The 22072-nt window shown below is 36.8% G+C and overlaps 2 long non-coding RNA genes across 2 annotated transcripts; both read left to right on the top strand.

The window, feature by feature from the left end:
- Positions 1 to 1140: 1140 nt before the first annotated feature.
- On the top strand, positions 1141 to 3085 carry LOC139457447 (uncharacterized). The gene is made up of 3 exons (XR_011652587.1): positions 1141 to 1331; positions 1805 to 1863; positions 3011 to 3085. It is a non-coding gene; the product is annotated as an uncharacterized lncRNA (long non-coding RNA).
- Positions 3086 to 13185: 10100 nt separating this feature from the next.
- On the top strand, positions 13186 to 15122 carry LOC139457446 (uncharacterized). Its single transcript, XR_011652586.1, has 3 exons — positions 13186 to 13368; positions 13842 to 13900; positions 15048 to 15122. It is a non-coding gene; the product is annotated as an uncharacterized lncRNA (long non-coding RNA).
- The last annotated feature ends 6950 nt before the right edge of the window (positions 15123 to 22072 follow it).

Below are 22072 nucleotides of genomic sequence, written 5' to 3'. Positions count from 1 at the left end.
TTTACAAGTGACCATGCAAGTTTAATTTCATGTATTCGGGCATATTCAGACCCAAGGTAAAAAAAATAACAAGGTGCTGTTTTCACCAGGCAATAGCAGGCGAGGTACTATTTCCCTTTATAGTATAACCCTCTCTTACAACTAGCATAGGTTGATGGGGACCAATTCCAACCCGGAATCCCCAAATGAGTGGGTATGGTTTTACGCTGTTTTTAGCAATACCACAGCAAGGGACACCTGACATAGACTTCACACATTGTACCCATGACAAGAATCGAACCTTGGTCTTCAGCACTTCAACCACTAGGCTACCCCACCGCCAAAATTCCCAACATGATAAAGTTGTCATCACGGTATTCTTCAACAAGTTCAAGTGAAAATATCCATACCTTTCAAATGTCTTATCTTCCACCTCACAATGTTCACTGTTGCAAAACTCCTGTCATTTAATTTGTTCTCGATTATTCACACCTGCAAAAGTAAGTTGCAAAAGTAAGTTTAGTAGGTACGGTATGAACTAAAAAAATGAGTCACTATAGAGTATCTAGATAAAGGAATATAAGCAAGCAAACATATTTCTACATCATATACATTAGCAAGGATTAACATAAGTTAGGTAGATTGCTTATTCTACAAAAATTAAATCACACATTTACTAACATATATAAAACAGAATAAGTGGCTTACAGAAGATAAATAACTTTAATACGTGATCAATATTATTAACATATTCCTTACCTGAATCAGAGACCATATAACAGTCTATGTATTATGGTCTCTGTCTGAATATGTCACATCTTCAGCTCCCTGCAATCGAGGTTGTGAAACATTTCTGCTGTAGGAATATTACATCCGCTGGGATATCCCTTGTCACACTGCCTGGCATGGTAGGCAAACGCATATTCCATACACCACATAGGTATACTTCCTAATACACACTGTCGAAATCCCCGCGGCTCCCAATATGGCCTGTATGAACTGTAATCGGCCAACCTCGTCTCTTTCCGTAACTGCTGCAGAAATGACCGCTCGTCATTCGTGACCAACTCGTGTTATTCCGGGACAATCAAGTCTACCCATAAATCCCTGTATGGCCGAGGGCGCCATTTTGGAACACAAATGTAAACAAACACTCAAACCTCGTGTAATCGATGTACACCGTGATGCTTGATTGCGATATGCTTACCTCGTGTATCGATACATTGTTCTCAATCACCTCTAACTCGGAAATCCCGGTCGAAATCCACCTGAGCCATCCACAACGAGGACGTCAAGTATTTCGAAAACTCGATTGACAGCCGAAGGAAGGAAGAGCAGCTTGCAGATGCCAGGTACGTAGCAGGGCTTCGAGACACAATGTTCCATGATTTCTATACAGAGATCTTATGGAATGGATTGATTTAGATATTTTCCTGTTCTCCATGTTACTACTGTAAACGTCAAGGGCCTTTTAGTTTTGTTGTTTTCGGAAACCCTTTGTTATTATTATGATCAAGTGTTTGTTGTGACATGATATTTCTATTTGGGCTTGCATAAGAGCTACAGGTGCAGGACTTTTAAGGGTCGTGTCCTTATTCTCAACATAACGCTGGGATTTGATGATGAGGGTTAGTTACCAAGGGTATAAATCTGGCAAAGTGCATGTCAAACAAAACGTGGCATTCAATTCGCATCATGTGTTGCCACCTGAACCACCTGAAAGTGAGATATGGATTACAATGAATAATGACAGCTTATCAATCTTTAACAAATTCACACTGAAACATTGAAAGGATAAAGACAAGTTAGTTGTTTTCTGTTTCAGCATGTTCAGGGTTTGTGGGCAGGTTCACAGACATCCTCAGGGAGGATACCAAGTATTGAGTGAGTATTTTTGTTTGTGATAAATACAAACTACATGTATTCATCATGGTATATTTCAATGTAATGTGAAACATCACACTCACAATAGTCCAGCTCTGTGATGGCAGCCTGTAAATAATTGAACATGGACCAGGCAATCTAGTGATTGTTATTTTCAGCACAGATCCATGCCCTCAGAGTATGATGACAACCTAGTCTGACCACTCAATTCATTAGTTGATTAGTGTTTGCAGCGGTAGAAACTAACACTTTCAGTCCTCTAGTCCTAAAATGATAGCATATAGCAAAACCTTTAAAATGTCAAAATGACTAGTGCCAATTTCTAACCCTGGTGTTTGGATGTTGTGTTTGTGTGTGTATGTATGAGTGTATTTAGGTTGGTTTGTTGTTTAACGCCGCACTCAGCTATATGACGGCGGTCTGTAAATAATCGAGTCTGGACCAGACAACCCAGTGATTCATATCATGAGCATCGAGCCACAGAATTTAGATCAATGACATGCATCAACCAAGTCAGAGAGTCTGACCACCCGATCCGGTTAGTCACCTTTTACGACAAGCATAATGGCCTTTTACGGCAAGCATGGGTTGCTGAAGACCTAGTCTACCCTGGAATCTTCACGGGTCGAGTGTATTTAACTTAAATCATGAATCTTATACTTGTTTCTCTGTGCTTTTACAATGTAACCCAAATTTTCTCGGGAATAATAAAGTATTCTCTTATTTATATCATTTCTGAACAAAGTGTCATATCAAGGTTAGATCTCTGTCAAAACAGTGCCATGGAAAAGCCAAACAAATAGCCTAGAAATAAAAGTAAATAATGCATTGCATTAATCTGCATTTCAAGAAAATGTGGCAATAATTCATGGAATGATATTCACCTCGGTGAGGATCTCTCTGCATTGTCGAACAAGTTATTTCCTATGTAATGTATGTGTTGAATGACCCTGACTTTGTTGTCAAAATATTGTTTTAACATTTGTTAAATATGGGGATAAATGTCATCTCTGAATGTTTGACATGAATTATTATGATTAGTGTAGTTCTAAGTCGGAATCACAACCGGGGTCTTTTCATTTGAATCAAATGTACAACATGCACAGTTTGGACATTTCTGTGATGTGAATGCAACTTATGTTTGTAGAATGTCCGGATGAATAAAAGAGACAGTCATCCGTGCAGCATCAATGCAAAGAAAGACCATAGAAGAGCAACAGTGAATGGTAAATATTTTGAAATTATTCTGTTTGGTTCATATGGTTATTTTGCAAATATGTCTTCAGTTTGTTCCTTATCGCTGTAGGCACGGATGTCCTATTATCTAAGGCACTACAATTTTCTGTGCAGAGTTGCATCTCTTGGGCTTAGCAGAAACCTATAGTCATGGGTTCAAATCCTGGTTCTCCCCGATTATGTTGCTAGGTTTGTCAGCATTATACACATACTTGTGGGATTCATCAAAGACCTGCATCACTTAGGACTTTCTTCCCACATCTAACTAACATGCGGTGATATATCTGGAATACTGTTCAAAACAGTGTTAAAGCCAAATCATTTATTTAACACTGCATCCAGCAATAGTTTGGCTATATGACAAGGATTGTGAATATATATTTGTCTATGTTGATGAGTTGAAACAATCACTAAATGGCATCTCTTAAAAAGATTCCCAGCATTCCAAGCCTAATTAATAGATAAGGTTGTGATTGAGTAGGCTCATTGATCACATGTAATCATACAACAGTGATGTGGGATATTGTCCATAATAGTTATCATCGGTTTGTCTGGACCGAGTTCATAACATTAGTCACTGGTTTGTCTGGTTGAGATTTGAGATGTGATTATCTTAAATGTTTAGCATATTACAAGACTCACATATGACAACTTAAGTGATTTTGCTGCCTTCTATCTATAACTACATGTGGCAACAATTCTTTTTGATTGCTAAAATCTTTTTACATAATGCTGCAGAAACTGAAGTCCTGCTTGAGATCCCTGGATGAGTACTCCAGGTTGACAGTCTGGAAGGACCAGACAAGGGAGTCCTAAACAGAGGCTGCACCCCTTCAGATATCAGAGGTGATTTGCAGACAGCGATGATGAGGGTCCTGTTATTTCAATGGAGGCCGACCGAGAAATTGTATGCCAAATGGTACTGGGACACACAAAGGCTGGTCTGGCTAATGTGAGAAGACCAACCAATGTCAAGCTGGAGTGGAATTCTTCCAGGACATTCAGGAAATTCTTGTAAACACTTGAAAGGAATGATAAATGGGACTTATTGTCTTTAAATGTGGACCCAAACACCAAAAGGAAAGTTCACAATTCTACTAACACAATGCAGCAGAGATAGAGTCTAACTGGTATCCCCTCATCCTGGTTCCTGTTCATCCATGGCAATATAGAAAGAAAAGGAGGATTGAGGGAAAGTAAGTTATCTGAACTGGTGAACATAATCCGTAGGTACTGTCAAGCGAACAGTTATCACACTCTGTTATGCGTATTGAAGAATAGGATGAAATTGCATACTGCATCAGGAACCATCATGTGAACACTGTTCAATGTGCGATATACTATAGGCATATGAATAAAACAAATTGATAATTTGATTGTTGCTTATGTTTCATTTGCCAGCTGTGTAAATGGGGATGTTTCATGATTTTGCCTCAGTTTAATAGCCACACTTATCTTATGAAACCATGCATTGCTTGGGCATCTCAAGATAAATAACACATGTTTCCTTTGCTCTGAAAACGTCTGATGACACATTGATCTGTTATGTCAAAGGTTAAAGTCACAACCATACAAAAAGTTTGTTTGTGGTCTAACTCTTCCTTTGGGCAGGGGTCGAAGTTGGAAAAAGGTCGTGTGTGATCTATATATACTACATTTTCCCTTAAATTGCCTTTTCTACAGAAGTCTTAGTAACTCTTATACATATACTGGTTACATTACTTCCATATTTTGGTCAATGATATGTTGAATTCTACCAAAGGACTGCATATTTAGTTTATGTGCTGGATAGCTCTTTGAAATGTTTTTGAAATATTTATCACTGATATTGAAGGTCAAATTCACACTCAAAAGTGATAACTCATGAGGGGTTGAAGTGTAAGATCAAGGCAACAGTGAAGGGGTCATTCATAAAGTATTTCTGCAATTATAACTAAAATGCCTATTTCTGGAGATATTTGTGAAGTATTAAGCACATCGTTGTTATATTATTTGAATACACATATATGTGCAGTGGTTACAACTCCAGTGTCAAATTAACTGTCAATCCCTTTTAATAAAATAATTCACAGTAACTGAGGAAGAGCTTACTGTAGTACCATAAAACTAGGGTGAGGCAAATGTCAATGAAGTTAGTATTTTGGATATAACAAGTACATGTACCGTTACAAATAGTCTTATTATCATCTCACTAGGACCAAAGGCCCAAGTGAGCACATTGTCAATGACTTTTTCTTTTTCTCAGTACAAACTGGAAGTCTGGACATGAAATTTAAGGATATCATTATACAAGAACTGATGTTTGTTCATTAAATACCATTAACATCCGAAAAGGACAAAATATGAAATTGAACAATTTTCTTATCCAAAAATGTTTCAGGAGGATATTTACCATTAAAATAACACAGAATATTACAACAGGTACCTGTAATGCACAGGCTAACATTATTTACCAGAAGCAAGTCATGAAGAAAATTTGCATCCGGATACCTTCTAACTCTTCCTTTGGGCAGGGGTCGAAGTTGGAAAAAGGTCGTGTGTGATCTATATATACTACATTTTCCCTTAAATTGCCTTTTCTACAGAAGTCTTAGTAACTCTTATACATATACTGGTTACATTACTTCCATATTTTGGTCAATGATATGTTGAATTCTACCAAAGGACTGCATATTTAGTTTATGTGCTGGATAGCTCTTTGAAATGTTTTTGAAATATTTATCACTGATATTGAAGGTCAAATTCACACTCAAAAGTGATAACTCATGAGGGGTTGAAGTGTAAGATCAAGGCAACAGTGAAGGGGTCATTCATAAAGTATTTCTGCAATTATAACTAAAATGCCTATTTCTGGAGATATTTGTGAAGTATTAAGCACATCGTTGTTATATTATTTGAATACACATATATGTGCAGTGGTTACAACTCCAGTGTCAAATTAACTGTCAATCCCTTTTAATAAAATAATTCACAGTAACTGAGGAAGAGCTTACTGTAGTACCATAAAACTAGGGTGAGGCAAATGTCAATGAAGTTAGTATTTTGGATATAACAAGTACATGTACCGTTACAAATAGTCTTATTATCATCTCACTAGGACCAAAGGCCCAAGTGAGCACATTGTCAATGACTTTTTCTTTTTCTCAGTACAAACTGGAAGTCTGGACATGAAATTTAAGGATATCATTATACAAGAACTGATGTTTGTTCATTAAATACCATTAACATCCGAAAAGGACAAAATATGAAATTGAACAATTTTCTTATCCAAAAATGTTTCAGGAGGATATTTACCATTAAAATAACACAGAATATTACAACAGGTACCTGTAATGCACAGGCTAACATTATTTACCAGAAGCAAGTCATGAAGAAAATTTGCATCCGGATACCTTCCGGAAACCTTCCGGAAACCTACACTTTTTTTGCTGTGGAGTGTAAAGACTTTGGAGTAACTGAACGCAAACATCCTACCAACTGAATGCATTAGAACTAACTGATGACATCATCACGTTCACCATTAGCAAATATATTTTTTGTCATTTTATAACCGTGGAGGGAGATAGCCAACGGCTCAAATATCTGGGTGTGGGTAAACTCAAAGGTATAGGATATATTTACACATTGCTGGAGCTGCTGGAATATTGCTCGACATAAAGATAGGTTTTGTCACTCTCCATCTTTGAGCTTGTTTCCAAATATGAAACGTGTGAGATGGTTCATTTAGCAGATGCCATTTCAACTGAAATGAATTATTGATACTTCATGGAATCATTACTTTTGTGATTTATTGTGGGTCTGTGAATAATACTCGATCATGATACTAAATATTGCATGTGTTTGTCGTTGCTAGGGTTGGTTTGTCGGTTGGTTGTTTAACACCACACTCAGCAATATTCCAGCTATATGACGGCGGTTTGTAAATAAAATCGGGACAGTGTAGTTTCATGGGAATATAAAACAGAATACAATTGTCCCAAATTGGTGCATAAGACTAATGGCATCCATAGAAAACACCTAAATAAAGTACAGAAAAAATATCAATGTCATTTGTCTACTAAGGTGGAACTACAACTTTTGTTAAGTATTTATAGTAGGAAAACATTCAGGGCATTAGTACATTTCATATTTGTTCAGCACCTATGTTATGGCTGATCAGTATTATATATCTTTATGCTAATGAAGCAAAACAAATCACGTTTTTGGAAAAAAATCTTATTTATTGATTATATGGCATTTCATTGGTACATATCACAAATTGAAATTTGATCAAGCAAGAAGAGGAACTAGCATAAAGTAACCAGTGGTGTTTGCAAGGCCTTACAGAACAGACGCTTCAATGCCATTTTCTAAATAAATAAATTAGTCAAATCTCAGAAGAATTTTATTGAAGAAGAATATCTAAAGTCAATTATGTTTCTGCAGTAAACCACAAAAGTCATTCAGATTTGTATGGTCAGCATCGGTGTACACAACCTGGACATAGTCACAGTGCTTTGGCATAAATTCATTCAGACTTCATTAGTGTCATAATAAAACCACCTACAGTCACACTGATGTGGCATTATTCATTCAGAATCATCACTTTCTGAGGTGAATCTGTTGGTTGTTATCAGGAGTACTGTTCATCTTCCGGCGAGTCCCTTGTCTGAATTGTGTGAGCAAGATCTTCTTAATGTAGCTGGTGTCAGATTGTGAAATCCAGGTACCTGAAACATTTCATAACATCTTTAGAAACTTGTTAGTCAAAAGTTATGAAACACACACATATTTACAAATGTTTAAAGTTGTTTTCTCAAACAGTGAGGTACTGACAATTTATCTTGCAACTGATATTTAACCAATCTTTGAACATGTAAATAAGCCATTGCAAACAGAAAAGTGTTCAGAAAATACAAAAATGTATCCGGTCTTCTAAAACAATACCACAAGGTTCACCTGAATTTTGGTTGAATGTTTGCATTACATCAAAATGTAAGGAAGGGTAAACAAGACTATGCAAAACTAAGTTACAATGGTTCTTATACATAAATACATAAATGCAACTATTCATAATTATCAAAACACATGTCATGTAAGTGATCTCAAAATACAACATAATGAGCGAGTGAGTTGGTATAGTTTCATGCAGCTTGTTAGCAATATTCCAGCTATGGGCTTCACACATTGTACCCATGTGGTGAATTGAACCCGGGTTTCAGAGACTGTTTCACCCACTAGGCTACCCTTGCACACCAAATACAAAAGAAAGTATATTAGGAATTCAGACAATAGATATTCTCACCAAATTCATTAATGGAAGCTATATTGAAATTCAAATTTTGACAAATTAGGATGAGACTGTAGAAGCATTTATCTAAGTTATTATGGATATTAAATATCTACCGTTAATTGGTAGTCCATCATAGACAGTGATAAGAAATTCAACTGAAAAGTACAACCTGAACCATCAACAAAAAACTATGTATATTACATTAAAGGGGCCGGTCATGTATTACCGGTATGTTCTCATTCATTTTTGACACAACCCTACCTGAAAGAAAATGCAAAGCACATTTTATATTTTATTGTCCATTTTGTCAAAAGTCTCCCCTAGAGACTCTCACATTTTGGGGTGACCCTCCCTGTTTGTTCTGATCTGAATTCAAATATTCATGACTCATTATCATATTTTATCATTCATCCTATCTTTTTTGAAAATTAACTAAATGAAGATTAACAATAACATGCAAATCTGCCAAAATATTGGCCTGGCAAAGTTTAAATTAATCATAATTATCTGTTTCTAAATACAGTGAAACCCAACTTTGACTTGTGTGGCATTGTTGAATAATCTACCCAATGTTCTTTATGCACTGATATGCATCTGCACAGAGTGGTCAAAGTCTGTGTCTGACACATAGTGTGCCACAAGGGAGACATCAGTTTGTGTCCAGCCAAACTGTCTGATAATCTCAAGGGCTGCCTTGGTAGCATCAAGGGATGTAGCTAATCCTAAATAAACATAAAACAAGTGACATCATCTCTTCTACAGAACACATGATCAAAGCCTGCCCCACCTTTGATGTTTATTACCTTGCTACTCTAAAAACAGCTAATTAGCAAAATGAACTCAATGTCAACTCATTGTGGACTAGGGATTAACAGGACAATTAGTGTCGGGTGAGTATTAGTACTTGCAATTGTCTGTTAATTACTTAATTGAGTAGTGACGGCTTAGTCAGTTGTGTCTTTACAACTGCTATTCAACTTATCGAGTCAGTTTACTATGTAACATGCTTCTTGGGACCAAGGAAATGTATCTTGCTGGATAACAGTTTTTTTTCTAATTTATCAGAGATCAGAAATAATAATGATGACGTTGTTGATGTGCATTTCTTTGTTGTGTTCACTAGGATGGTGATGGTGTTTGAATTATTAGACACTATTTATTTCAAAAGAGGAATAGGGTTGGTGAAGAGGCAAAGCTTATTTCAACAACATATATATTGATATACAGAAACTGTACAACAAACAGATTAACTGTATCTACAGTTGAAACTATCATGATGCAAATTTTCACTGAATCAAAGTCATATCTTTTCAAGACTCAGATCAGGTTGTAGTGATTGAAGGTCACATTAAACTTGCTAATTTCAAATCATTCATCCCACACTTATGATTTGGTTTGTTGTTTTATGCCGCACTCAAGCAATATTCCGGCTATATGTAAATAATCGAGTCTGGACCAGACAGTCCAGTGATTGACATCATGAGCATCGACCCACACAATTGGGATCAATGACATGCATCAACCAAGTCACCGAGCCTGATCGCCACCTGATGGCGTTAGTCAACTCTTTAGACGAGCATTGTCGCCCGTTACGGAAAGTATTGGGTTACAAATATCCCTTGTAAAACCTTTCAACATGTTTAAATGACACATCGAAAGGCCATTGTGAAAAATTGCACCATGTTAGGATTCTTAAATACAGTTTCAGCTTGACATTGAGTACTTTAAACTTTAAACTGAAAAATACATTCACAACAAGTGAGCTGTGTCTGCCAATCAGAGTCGGTGAGTAAATTGGAGTAGGGGACTAATTTCGAAGGTAAACTTGTTTCAACGTTTAACAACTACATGCATTTGTGTTTGTATGAGACGATGTGTGTTTAATTCCATATATTTTACTTCAAAGCATGTTATCACAATAAATTGAGTCGGGTATAGGATAAGTTGGAGTAGAGGCTAATTTCTATTTTATTTGTTCTATTGTTTTAACATTTCACAATTATTGGTCTTTGCAAGTTATCAATCCTAGTTTAATTTCATTTATTTTACCAAGGTAAAAAAAAAATAAGGTGTCATTTTCGTCAAGTAATAATCGCCGTTTTTGCTTTCGGCGAGTATTTCGCCAGTCAGTGCTGTTTTGCTAAGGTGTCGTTTCAGCTATAACCCGCTTATTGCACATTATTAGTTTCAATTTATATTTATAATCATTTTAACCACTGTAATAAGTAAAAAATGAAATAAAAGTATATAGAAAATAAACAAGCACTTGTTATAAAATGTGCATCCGCAGGCAATATTTATAAGATAATCCTGCATGTAGCTGTGGCCATCACACTGAAGATGCACTTCACTTCTTTCTCATATGTCCAAATAACAATGATTTAAGACAGAATATGTACTATTATGTTAAGGGATAAGATCTAAATTCAATTCTATTAGGTAATCCTGAAAGGACGTCAAAAAAAACCTTAGAAATTCTTAAATCAGTAGAAGACTACATTCAGCTATCCACTAGGTTTTGTGATTGTACATAGCATCTTAAATTTATAATACTATTCCTTGCCGTATATTGCAGTACACTATTACTACTGAAAATGCGACCTGACAGCGCCGACAACGTAGTTTCTATAATAAGAACATGTATATAATTGTATTCCTTGACTGTACTTTTGTCATATCATATTGTGTTCTAATTCTGGAGCGGTATTCAAATAAGTTTTTGCTTGTTTACCCATCCAGTTCACATATAAATGTTTAAAACAATATTTAGTAAACAAATAATTTAAACTCATGCAACTACATAGCGTGTGGAGACGATAGACCACTGAAAAGAGCATATATATGCACATCCAATGACCCCTGACATCACAAGGCATTGTTTTGCCAGTGTGTCAGGCAACTGAATACTACGAATTACATCACAGGGTACTGTGACCTGTTTGAAAAGTTAGGTACTGTATTCTAAAGGTAGGCCCAAAATTCTAGACAATCCAGTGATTGATATTGTGAATATCAATCCACACTGTTAGATGGTCACTGTCAGATGCCATGAACCAGGTCACTGAGCCTGATCACCTGATCTATTAGGTTATCTCTTATGGGTGAGGTTAAAACGGCACCTCAGCAAAATGTCACTGATTTCCTCAACGAAAGCAGCACCTTGATTTGGCAAAAAGGGCTACTAGTTGTTGTCTGTTATCTCGAGAGACATGTTGATTCCTGGCCGAAATATATATAAATGAAATTTCTATAAAATTACTATTTATTTCCTACTTACTAAAATAAATATGACATATATAGTATACCTGTTGTCCAGTTTCTTGACATTTTCGCCAGACTCAGGTTCAGCTTGGCATTGAGCTAATCTGAGTAAAGCTACTTAAAACTTCAAAGCATGTGATCTTTCAATGATAAGTTTAGTTGCACCTCCCAATCAGAATCATGAGTAAATTTGAGCAGAGGCTAATTTCTAATGTAAACTATTTTTAGGTGACTAACATTGAACAATTATTTGTGTTTGCAAGTTTAATTTCATTTATTTTACTTCAAAGAAATCAAAGCATATTATATTTTCACAATAAGTTTAGTTGCATCTCCAAATCAGAGTCGGCAAGTAGATGCTAGATTTTAATGTAAACCTTTTTGAACATTTCTCAGTTATTTGTGTTTACAAGTGACCATGCAAGTTTAATTTCATGTATTCGGGCATATTCAGACCCAAGGTAAAAAAAATAACAAGGTGCTGTTTTCACCAGGCAATAGCAGGCGAGGTACTATTTCCCTTTATAGTATAACCCTCTCTTACAACTAGCATAGGTTGATGGGGACCAATTCCAACCCGGAATCCCCAAATGAGTGGGTATGGTTTTACGCTGTTTTTAGCAATACCACAGCAAGGGACACCTGACATAGACTTCACACATTGTACCCATGACAAGAATCGAACCTTGGTCTTCAGCACTTCAACCACTAGGCTACCCCACCGCCAAAATTCCCAACATGATAAAGTTGTCATCACGGTATTCTTCAACAAGTTCAAGTGAAAATATCCATACCTTTCAAATGTCTTATCTTCCACCTCACAATGTTCACTGTTGCAAAACTCCTGTCATTTAATTTGTTCTCGATTATTCACACCTGCAAAAGTAAGTTGCAAAAGTAAGTTTAGTAGGTACGGTATGAACTAAAAAAATGAGTCACTATAGAGTATCTAGATAAAGGAATATAAGCAAGCAAACATATTTCTACATCATATACATTAGCAAGGATTAACTTAAGTTAGGTAGATTGCTTATCCTACAAAAATTAAATCACACATTTACTAACATATATAAAACAGAATAAGTGGCTTACAGAAGATAAATAACTTTAATACGTGATCAATATTATTAACATATTCCTTACCTGAATCAGAGACCATATAACAGTCTATGTATTATGGTCTCTGTCTGAATATGTCACATCTTCAGCTCCCTGCAATCGAGGTTGTGAAACATTTCTGCTGTAGGAATATTACATCCGCTGGGATATCCCTTGTCACACTGCCTGGCATGGTAGGCAAACGCATATTCCATACACCACATAGGTATACTTCCTAATACACACTGTCGAAATCCCCGCGGCTCCCAATATGGCCTGTATGAACTGTAATCGGCCAACCTCGTCTCTTTCCGTAACTGCTGCAGAAATGACCGCTCGTCATTCGTGACCAACTCGTGTTATTCCGGGACAATCAAGTCTACCCATAAATCCCTGTATGGCCGAGGGCGCCATTTTGGAACACAAATGTAAACAAACACTCAAACCTCGTGTAATCGATGTACACCGTGATGCTTGATTGCGATATGTTTACCTCGTGTATCGATACATTGTTCTCAATCACCTCTAACTCGGAAATCCCGGTCGAAATCCACCTGAGCCATCCACAACGAGGACGTCAAGTATTTCGAAAACTCGATTGACAGCCGAAGGAAGGAAGAGCAGCTTGCAGATGCCAGGTACGTAGCAGGGCTTCGAGACACAATGTTCCATGATTTCTATACAGAGATCTTATGGAATGGATTGATTTAGATATTTTCCTGTTCTCCATGTTACTACTGTAAACGTCAAGGGCCTTTTAGTTTTGTTGTTTTCGGAAACCCTTTGTTATTATTATGATCAAGTGTTTGTTGTGACATGATATTTCTATTTGGGCTTGCATAAGAGCTACAGGTGCAGGACTTTTAAGGGTCGTGTCCTTATTCTCAACATAACGCTGGGATTTGATGATGAGGGTTAGTTACCAAGGGTATAAATCTGGCAAAGTGCATGTCAAACAAAACGTGGCATTCAATTCGCATCATGTGTTGCCACCTGAACCACCTGAAAGTGAGATATGGATTACAATGAATAATGACAGCTTATCAATCTTTAACAAATTCACACTGAAACATTGAAAGGATAAAGACAAGTTAGTTGTTTTCTGTTTCAGCATGTTCAGGGTTTGTGGGCAGGTTCACAGACATCCTCAGGGAGGATACCAAGTATTGAGTGAGTATTTTTGTTTGTGATAAATACAAACTACATGTATTCATCATGGTATATTTCAATGTAATGTGAAACATCACACTCACAATAGTCCAGCTCTGTGATGGCAGCCTGTAAATAATTGAACATGGACCAGGCAATCTAGTGATTGTTATTTTCAGCACAGATCCATGCCCTCAGAGTATGATGACAACCTAGTCTGACCACTCAATTCATTAGTTGATTAGTGTTTGCAGCGGTAGAAACTAACACTTTCAGTCCACTAGTCCTAAAATGATAGCATATAGCAAAACCTTTAAAATGTCAAAATGACTAGTGCCAATTTCTAACCCTGGTGTTTGGATGTTGTGTTTGTGTGTGTATGTATGAGTGTATTTAGGTTGGTTTGTTGTTTAACGCCGCACTCAGCTATATGACGGCGGTCTGTAAATAATCGAGTCTGGACCAGACAACCCAGTGATTCATATCATGAGCATCGAGCCACAGAATTTAGATCAATGACATGCATCAACCAAGTCAGAGAGTCTGACCACCCGATCCGGTTAGTCACCTTTTACGACAAGCATAATGGCCTTTTACGGCAAGCATGGGTTGCTGAAGACCTAGTCTACCCTGGAATCTTCACGGGTCGAGTGTATTTAACTTAAATCATGAATCTTATACTTGTTTCTCTGTGCTTTTACAATGTAACCCAAATTTTCTCGGGAATAATAAAGTATTCTCTTATTTATATCATTTCTGAACAAAGTGTCATATCAAGGTTAGATCTCTGTCAAAACAGTGCCATGGAAAAGCCAAACAAATAGCCTAGAAATAAAAGTAAATACTGCATTGCATTAATCTGCATTTCAAGAAAATGTGGCAATAATTCATGGAATGATATTCACCTCGGTGAGGATCTCTCTGCATTGTCGAACAAGTTATTTCCTATGTAATGTATGTGTTGAATGACCCTGACTTTGTTGTCAAAATATTGTTTTAACATTTGTTAAATATGGGGATAAATGTCATCTCTGAATGTTTGACATGAATTATTATGATTAGTGTAGTTCTAAGTCGGAATCACAACCGGGGTCTTTTCATTTGAATCAAATGTACAACATGCACAGTTTGGACATTTCTGTGATGTGAATGCAACTTATGTTTGTAGAATGTCCGGATGAATAAAAGAGACAGTCATCCGTGCAGCATCAATGCAAAGAAAGACCATAGAAGAGCAACAGTGAATGGTAAATATTTTGAAATTATTCTGTTTGGTTCATATGGTTATTTTGCAAATATGTCTTCAGTTTGTTCCTTATCGCTGTAGGCACGGATGTCCTATTATCTAAGGCACTACAATTTTCTGTGCAGAGTTGCATCTCTTGGGCTTAGCAGAAACCTATAGTCATGGGTTCAAATCCTGGTTCTCCCCGATTATGTTGCTAGGTTTGTCAGCATTATACACATACTTGTGGGATTCATCAAAGACCTGCATCACTTAGGACTTTCTTCCCACATCTAACTAACATGCGGTGATATATCTGGAATACTGTTCAAAACAGTGTTAAAGCCAAATCATTTATTTAACACTGCATCCAGCAATAGTTTGGCTATATGACAAGGATTGTGAATATATATTTGTCTATGTTGATGAGTTGAAACAATCACTAAATGGCATCTCTTAAAAAGATTCCCAGCATTCCAAGCCTAATTAATAGATAAGGTTGTGATTGAGTAGGCTCATTGATCACATGTAATCATACAACAGTGATGTGGGATATTGTCCATAATAGTTATCATCGGTTTGTCTGGACCGAGTTCATAACATTAGTCACTGGTTTGTCTGGTTGAGATTTGAGATGTGATTATCTTAAATGTTTAGCATATTACAAGACTCACATATGACAACTTAAGTGATTTTGCTGCCTTCTATCTATAACTACATGTGGCAACAATTCTTTTTGATTGCTAAAATCTTTTTACATAATGCTGCAGAAACTGAAGTCCTGCTTGAGATCCCTGGATGAGTACTCCAGGTTGACAGTCTGGAAGGACCAGACAAGGGAGTCCTAAACAGAGGCTGCACCCCTTCAGATATCAGAGGTGATTTGCAGACAGCGATGATGAGGGTCCTGTTATTTCAATGGAGGCCGACCGAGAAATTGTATGCCAAATGGTACTGGGACACACAAAGGCTGGTCTGGCTAATGTGAGAAGACCAACCAATGTCAAGCTGGAGTGGAATTCTTCCAGGACATTCAGGAAATTCTTGTAAACACTTGAAAGGAATGATAAATGGGACTTATTGTCTTTAAATGTGGACCCAAACACCAAAAGGAAAGTTCACAATTCTACTAACACAATGCAGCAGAGATAGAGTCTAACTGGTATCCCCTCATCCTGGTTCCTGTTCATCCATGGCAATATAGAAAGAAAAGGAGGATTGAGGGAAAGTAAGTTATCTGAACTGGTGAACATAATCCGTAGGTACTGTCAAGCGAACAGTTATCACACTCTGTTATGCGTATTGAAGAATAGGATGAAATTGCATACTGCATCAGGAACCATCATGTGAACACTGTTCAATGTGCGATATACTATAGGCATATGAATAAAACAAATTGATAATTTGATTGTTGCTTATGTTTCATTTGCCAGCTGTGTAAATGGGGATGTTTCATGATTTTGCCTCAGTTTAATAGCCACACTTATCTTATGAAACCATGCATTGCTTGGGCATCTCAAGATAAATAACACATGTTTCCTTTGCTCTGAAAACGTCTGATGACACATTGATCTGTTATGTCAAAGGTTAAAGTCACAACCATACAAAAAGTTTGTTTGTGGTCTAACTCTTCCTTTGGGCAGGGGTCGAAGTTGGAAAAAGGTCGTGTGTGATCTATATATACTACATTTTCCCTTAAATTGCCTTTTCTACAGAAGTCTTAGTAACTCTTATACATATACTGGTTACATTACTTCCATATTTTGGTCAATGATATGTTGAATTCTACCAAAGGACTGCATATTTAGTTTATGTGCTGGATAGCTCTTTGAAATGTTTTTGAAATATTTATCACTGATATTGAAGGTCAAATTCACACTCAAAAGTGATAACTCATGAGGGGTTGAAGTGTAAGATCAAGGCAACAGTGAAGGGGTCATTCATAAAGTATTTCTGCAATTATAACTAAAATGCCTATTTCTGGAGATATTTGTGAAGTATTAAGCACATCGTTGTTATATTATTTGAATACACATATATGTGCAGTGGTTACAACTCCAGTGTCAAATTAACTGTCAATCCCTTTTAATAAAATAATTCACAGTAACTGAGGAAGAGCTTACTGTAGTACCATAAAACTAGGGTGAGGCAAATGTCAATGAAGTTAGTATTTTGGATATAACAAGTACATGTACCGTTACAAATAGTCTTATTATCATCTCACTAGGACCAAAGGCCCAAGTGAGCACATTGTCAATGACTTTTTCTTTTTCTCAGTACAAACTGGAAGTCTGGACATGAAATTTAAGGATATCATTATACAAGAACTAATGTTTGTTCATTAAATACCATTAACATCCGAAAAGGACAAAATATGAAATTGAACAATTTTCTTATCCAAAAATGTTTCAGGAGGATATTTACCATTAAAATAACACAGAATATTACAACAGGTACCTGTAATGCACAGGCTAACATTATTTACCAGAAGCAAGTCATGAAGAAAATTTGCATCCGGATACCTTCTAACTCTTCCTTTGGGCAGGGGTCGAAGTTGGAAAAAGGTCGTGTGTGATCTATATATACTACATTTTCCCTTAAATTGCCTTTTCTACAGAAGTCTTAGTAACTCTTATACATATACTGGTTACATTACTTCCATATTTTGGTCAATGATATGTTGAATTCTACCAAAGGACTGCATATTTAGTTTATGTGCTGGATAGCTCTTTGAAATGTTTTTGAAATATTTATCACTGATATTGAAGGTCAAATTCACACTCAAAAGTGATAACTCATGAGGGGTTGAAGTGTAAGATCAAGGCAACAGTGAAGGGGTCATTCATAAAGTATTTCTGCAATTATAACTAAAATGCCTATTTCTGGAGATATTTGTGAAGTATTAAGCACATCGTTGTTATATTATTTGAATACACATATATGTGCAGTGGTTACAACTCCAGTGTCAAATTAACTGTCAATCCCTTTTAATAAAATAATTCACAGTAACTGAGGAAGAGCTTACTGTAGTACCATAAAACTAGGGTGAGGCAAATGTCAATGAAGTTAGTATTTTGGATATAACAAGTACATGTACCGTTACAAATAGTCTTATTATCATCTCACTAGGACCAAAGGCCCAAGTGAGCACATTGTCAATGACTTTTTCTTTTTCTCAGTACAAACTGGAAGTCTGGACATGAAATTTAAGGATATCATTATACAAGAACTGATGTTTGTTCATTAAATACCATTAACATCCGAAAAGGACAAAATATGAAATTGAACAATTTTCTTATCCAAAAATGTTTCAGGAGGATATTTACCATTAAAATAACACAGAATATTACAACAGGTACCTGTAATGCACAGGCTAACATTATTTACCAGAAGCAAGTCATGAAGAAAATTTGCATCCGGATACCTTCCGGAAACCTTCCGGAAACCTACACTTTTTTTGCTGTGGAGTGTAAAGACTTTGGAGTAACTGAACGCAAACATCCTACCAACTGAATGCATTAGAACTAACTGATGACATCATCACGTTCACCATTAGCAAATATATTTTTTGTCATTTTATAACCGTGGAGGGAGATAGCCAACGGCTCAAATATCTGGGTGTGGGTAAACTCAAAGGTATAGGATATATTTACACATTGCTGGAGCTGCTGGAATATTGCTCGACATAAAGATAGGTTTTGTCACTCTCCATCTTTGAGCTTGTTTCCAAATATGAAACGTGTGAGATGGTTCATTTAGCAGATGCCATTTCAACTGAAATGAATTATTGATACTTCATGGAATCATTACTTTTGTGATTTATTGTGGGTCTGTGAATAATACTCGATCATGATACTAAATATTGCATGTGTTTGTCGTTGCTAGGGTTGGTTTGTCGGTTGGTTGTTTAACACCACACTCAGCAATATTCCAGCTATATGACGGCGGTTTGTAAATAATCTAATCTGGACCAGACAATCCAGTGATTGAAATCATGAACATCGATCCAGGCAATTGGAATTGATGACATGCATCAACCAAGTCAGCGAGCCTGACCACACGATCCCGTTAGTCGCCTTTTACGACAAGCATAGTGGCCTTTTGCGGCAAGCATGGGGTACTGAAGACCTATTCTACCCCGGAATCTTCACGGGTCCGTTGCTAGGGAATCAGTGAGGTCGAATTATATACCAATTACAGTAACTTTCAAGGTCGCTGCTGTTACATAATTAATACATTCTGAAGCAATAAATGAAGAGATTCTATCAATCAGCTGGTCACAGAAATGCCCAGTGCATGGGAAGCTTTCACGTTAGAGATATCATATTAAGCCATTTTGTTGATGTAATTACATAAATCAACTTATGCAAATCTAAATATTGCCTAGAGTCCCATGCCAGGTGGTGGCTTATGGGCAAATCTGGTAATGTCTCTCCAATGTTCTGTCCTGAGCCGAATCAGCTGGACATTTCTTTTAGGTAGACAAATGTAGCTATTCGTGATGTATTTGCTGGAGTATAAAGACTGGCTTCCACTGCAGCATCGTCTAAAACAACGATGGCTTAAGTAAAGCTTTCACAATGTTTACTTATGGTCATGTCTAAGAATTTTAAATCATTGTTCCATCAATGACCAAAATGATCTCAATGGAATTCCCTAATTCCCCTGTTCCATTTTTTTTCAAATATTTGCAACTCGGAAGGAAACGCCTGCAAATAATTTCCCGCGTGTGTTGATGTACAACACGTATCACACATTTTTCTAATGGTATTTATTGAAAGAACAAGTATACACCAAGCCCACACGACAAACTACAGCAATACATAATATGATTATAACAAGAAAGCATGTGACATGAAGAAAGAAGACTTTTGGAGTACACTCATCTTTTATGAATAGTGTCACATTAAACATTAATACATTAAACATTAATACATGAACACATTATACAGCATTCGTGGCTACCATTAGGATCAAGGGGAAAGGCTCACTAGTAACCCCGACTTCGACTCCAACGTGTTTCAAAGTACAAAACATTTTCGTAGAAAATTCCCTTATCGAAACCAAACTTTCACTACAGTTCTCAAATTGGTACAGAAATGACGTTCTAAGTTAAAAAGAACGAAAAATTGTTATGATGTTTCAGAAAATCAAAATATTAAAGCAAACTTTGCATGGAAACTTGAACCCTGATTAGAAAAGAATCCATATACTTCATTCATACTCCGAAAGTTGTAGGTCGAGGTGTAATAAAGAGGAGCCGAAAACGCATGTGACATCGGACAGGGTATCTCCATTCTTCTGAAACTGCTTTCGTTCGGTCCGATGTCTTAAGAAGTTTGGCCATAATGAATAAGGTGTAAATGCATATCATAAGAATATGTTGCAGAGAGCGTAAATAATCTAAATGGTGCACATCTATTTTATACGCATGCACGAGAACACTGACTGAAGCAGAACTACAAATCACCACAAGACGTCACAACCTACAAATACTGCTCTCATCAGATTAGTCTATCTACTGGTTGTCGAAGTGTTGTTTATTGTGTCTTAAAATGCCTGAATGGTCAAACTGGTGATTTATTTTATAACGCATAGTAGTTCTGTAACGTAACAAACTGTTTATCTATTTACATTTGATGTACTCCAGAGTTTAGAATGTTTTGTCACAAACATCACATCCTTTCGTAATTATATGTGTTTGGCCGGAGTTTTGTATTCACAACTGTCTTTTGATGTTTAAAGATTGAAAATATCAATATGTTGTTTCCTTTTTCTTCTGCCATGCACGTATTCGTTTTTATTTAATATTTCAAGACACCATGATGTCCATGGTGAAGAACACTAATGAATATAATGCGCGAGCGCCTCTATTTACACAACAGAGCATGGTTTGACATTCGCTGGGCCGACATATAAACCACGGCGGACAACATATCTCGGCCGGCAGATGCAGCTTCCTCTCCTAGGCGTCAGGGGCATCATCATACATGCTCGCCTGAAGTTTTGAATCTATCAACTTCTCCACTTGTTCAGCTGCAGAGGTGAGGATTCTGTCAAGAGCTTTCAAGTGAAGCAGCTTGGTCTTGGTGTCTGTTTCTGTTTCCGTCACATAATTCTTGACGTAACTGATGGAGTATGGTGGAATGCCAGTTTGTTCTGACATGTTCTTCACTGCTTCCTGTACTCGAGGTGAATTGTACAGGTTGGGGAGATTATCTGGGTCCTTGAACTGCGGGTCACACTCATCCAGGTGAGTCAGCACCAGGTGGTAGGACAGGGATGAAACACGATACATTTAATCGGTACAGGCGGAATTACACAAGAACAGACTCTATAGTATACTGTAATGACCATCACAAACAACAAAACATACTACTGATCATGTGTTAATACTTATTCCAAAAGGAGTGACCTTGACATTTTATCTTCAACACTTTGACAATAATTTTATACATATATATTTAAGATGTTAATTTCTGGATCTACTACATGTACGTATCCAAAAGATGTTGCTATCTCGTGAATGAAATCAATTATACTACTAAACGTTTGGTAAGGATCACCACTTGCATCAAAAAGCTCATGCATCAAATTGAGTGCATCTGTTAAAAGTGCGAAAGACAATATTGCACGAAGACGTGTTTAATTGACAAAAGACTGTTGTCATGTGCCACAAAAAGTGACAAATAATAAGTCATATCCTGCGTCCAAAAAAATACCATAAACAGCAGGAAAAGAATGCTTGTTTTGATTAAAATATCAAAGGTAAGGTATCTAAATCTGATATCCACCATCATCAAAATAGAAGGCCGGTGAAGACGCCGGGGTAGAATAGGTCATCAGCAACCCATACTTGCTGTAAAAGGCGACTATGCTTCTTGTAAAAGGCGACTAACGGGATCGAGTGGTCAAGGCTCGCTGACTTGGTTGATGTATGTCATCGATTCCAACTGCGTGGATCGATG

Source organism: Haliotis cracherodii, unplaced genomic scaffold, assembly GCF_022045235.1.
Source record: "Haliotis cracherodii isolate W230 unplaced genomic scaffold, xgHalCrac1.p SCAF_12, whole genome shotgun sequence".
NCBI classification, from domain to species: Eukaryota; Metazoa; Mollusca; class Gastropoda; order Lepetellida; family Haliotidae; genus Haliotis; species Haliotis cracherodii.
This window is presented reverse-complemented; position numbering and strand designations above follow the sequence as displayed.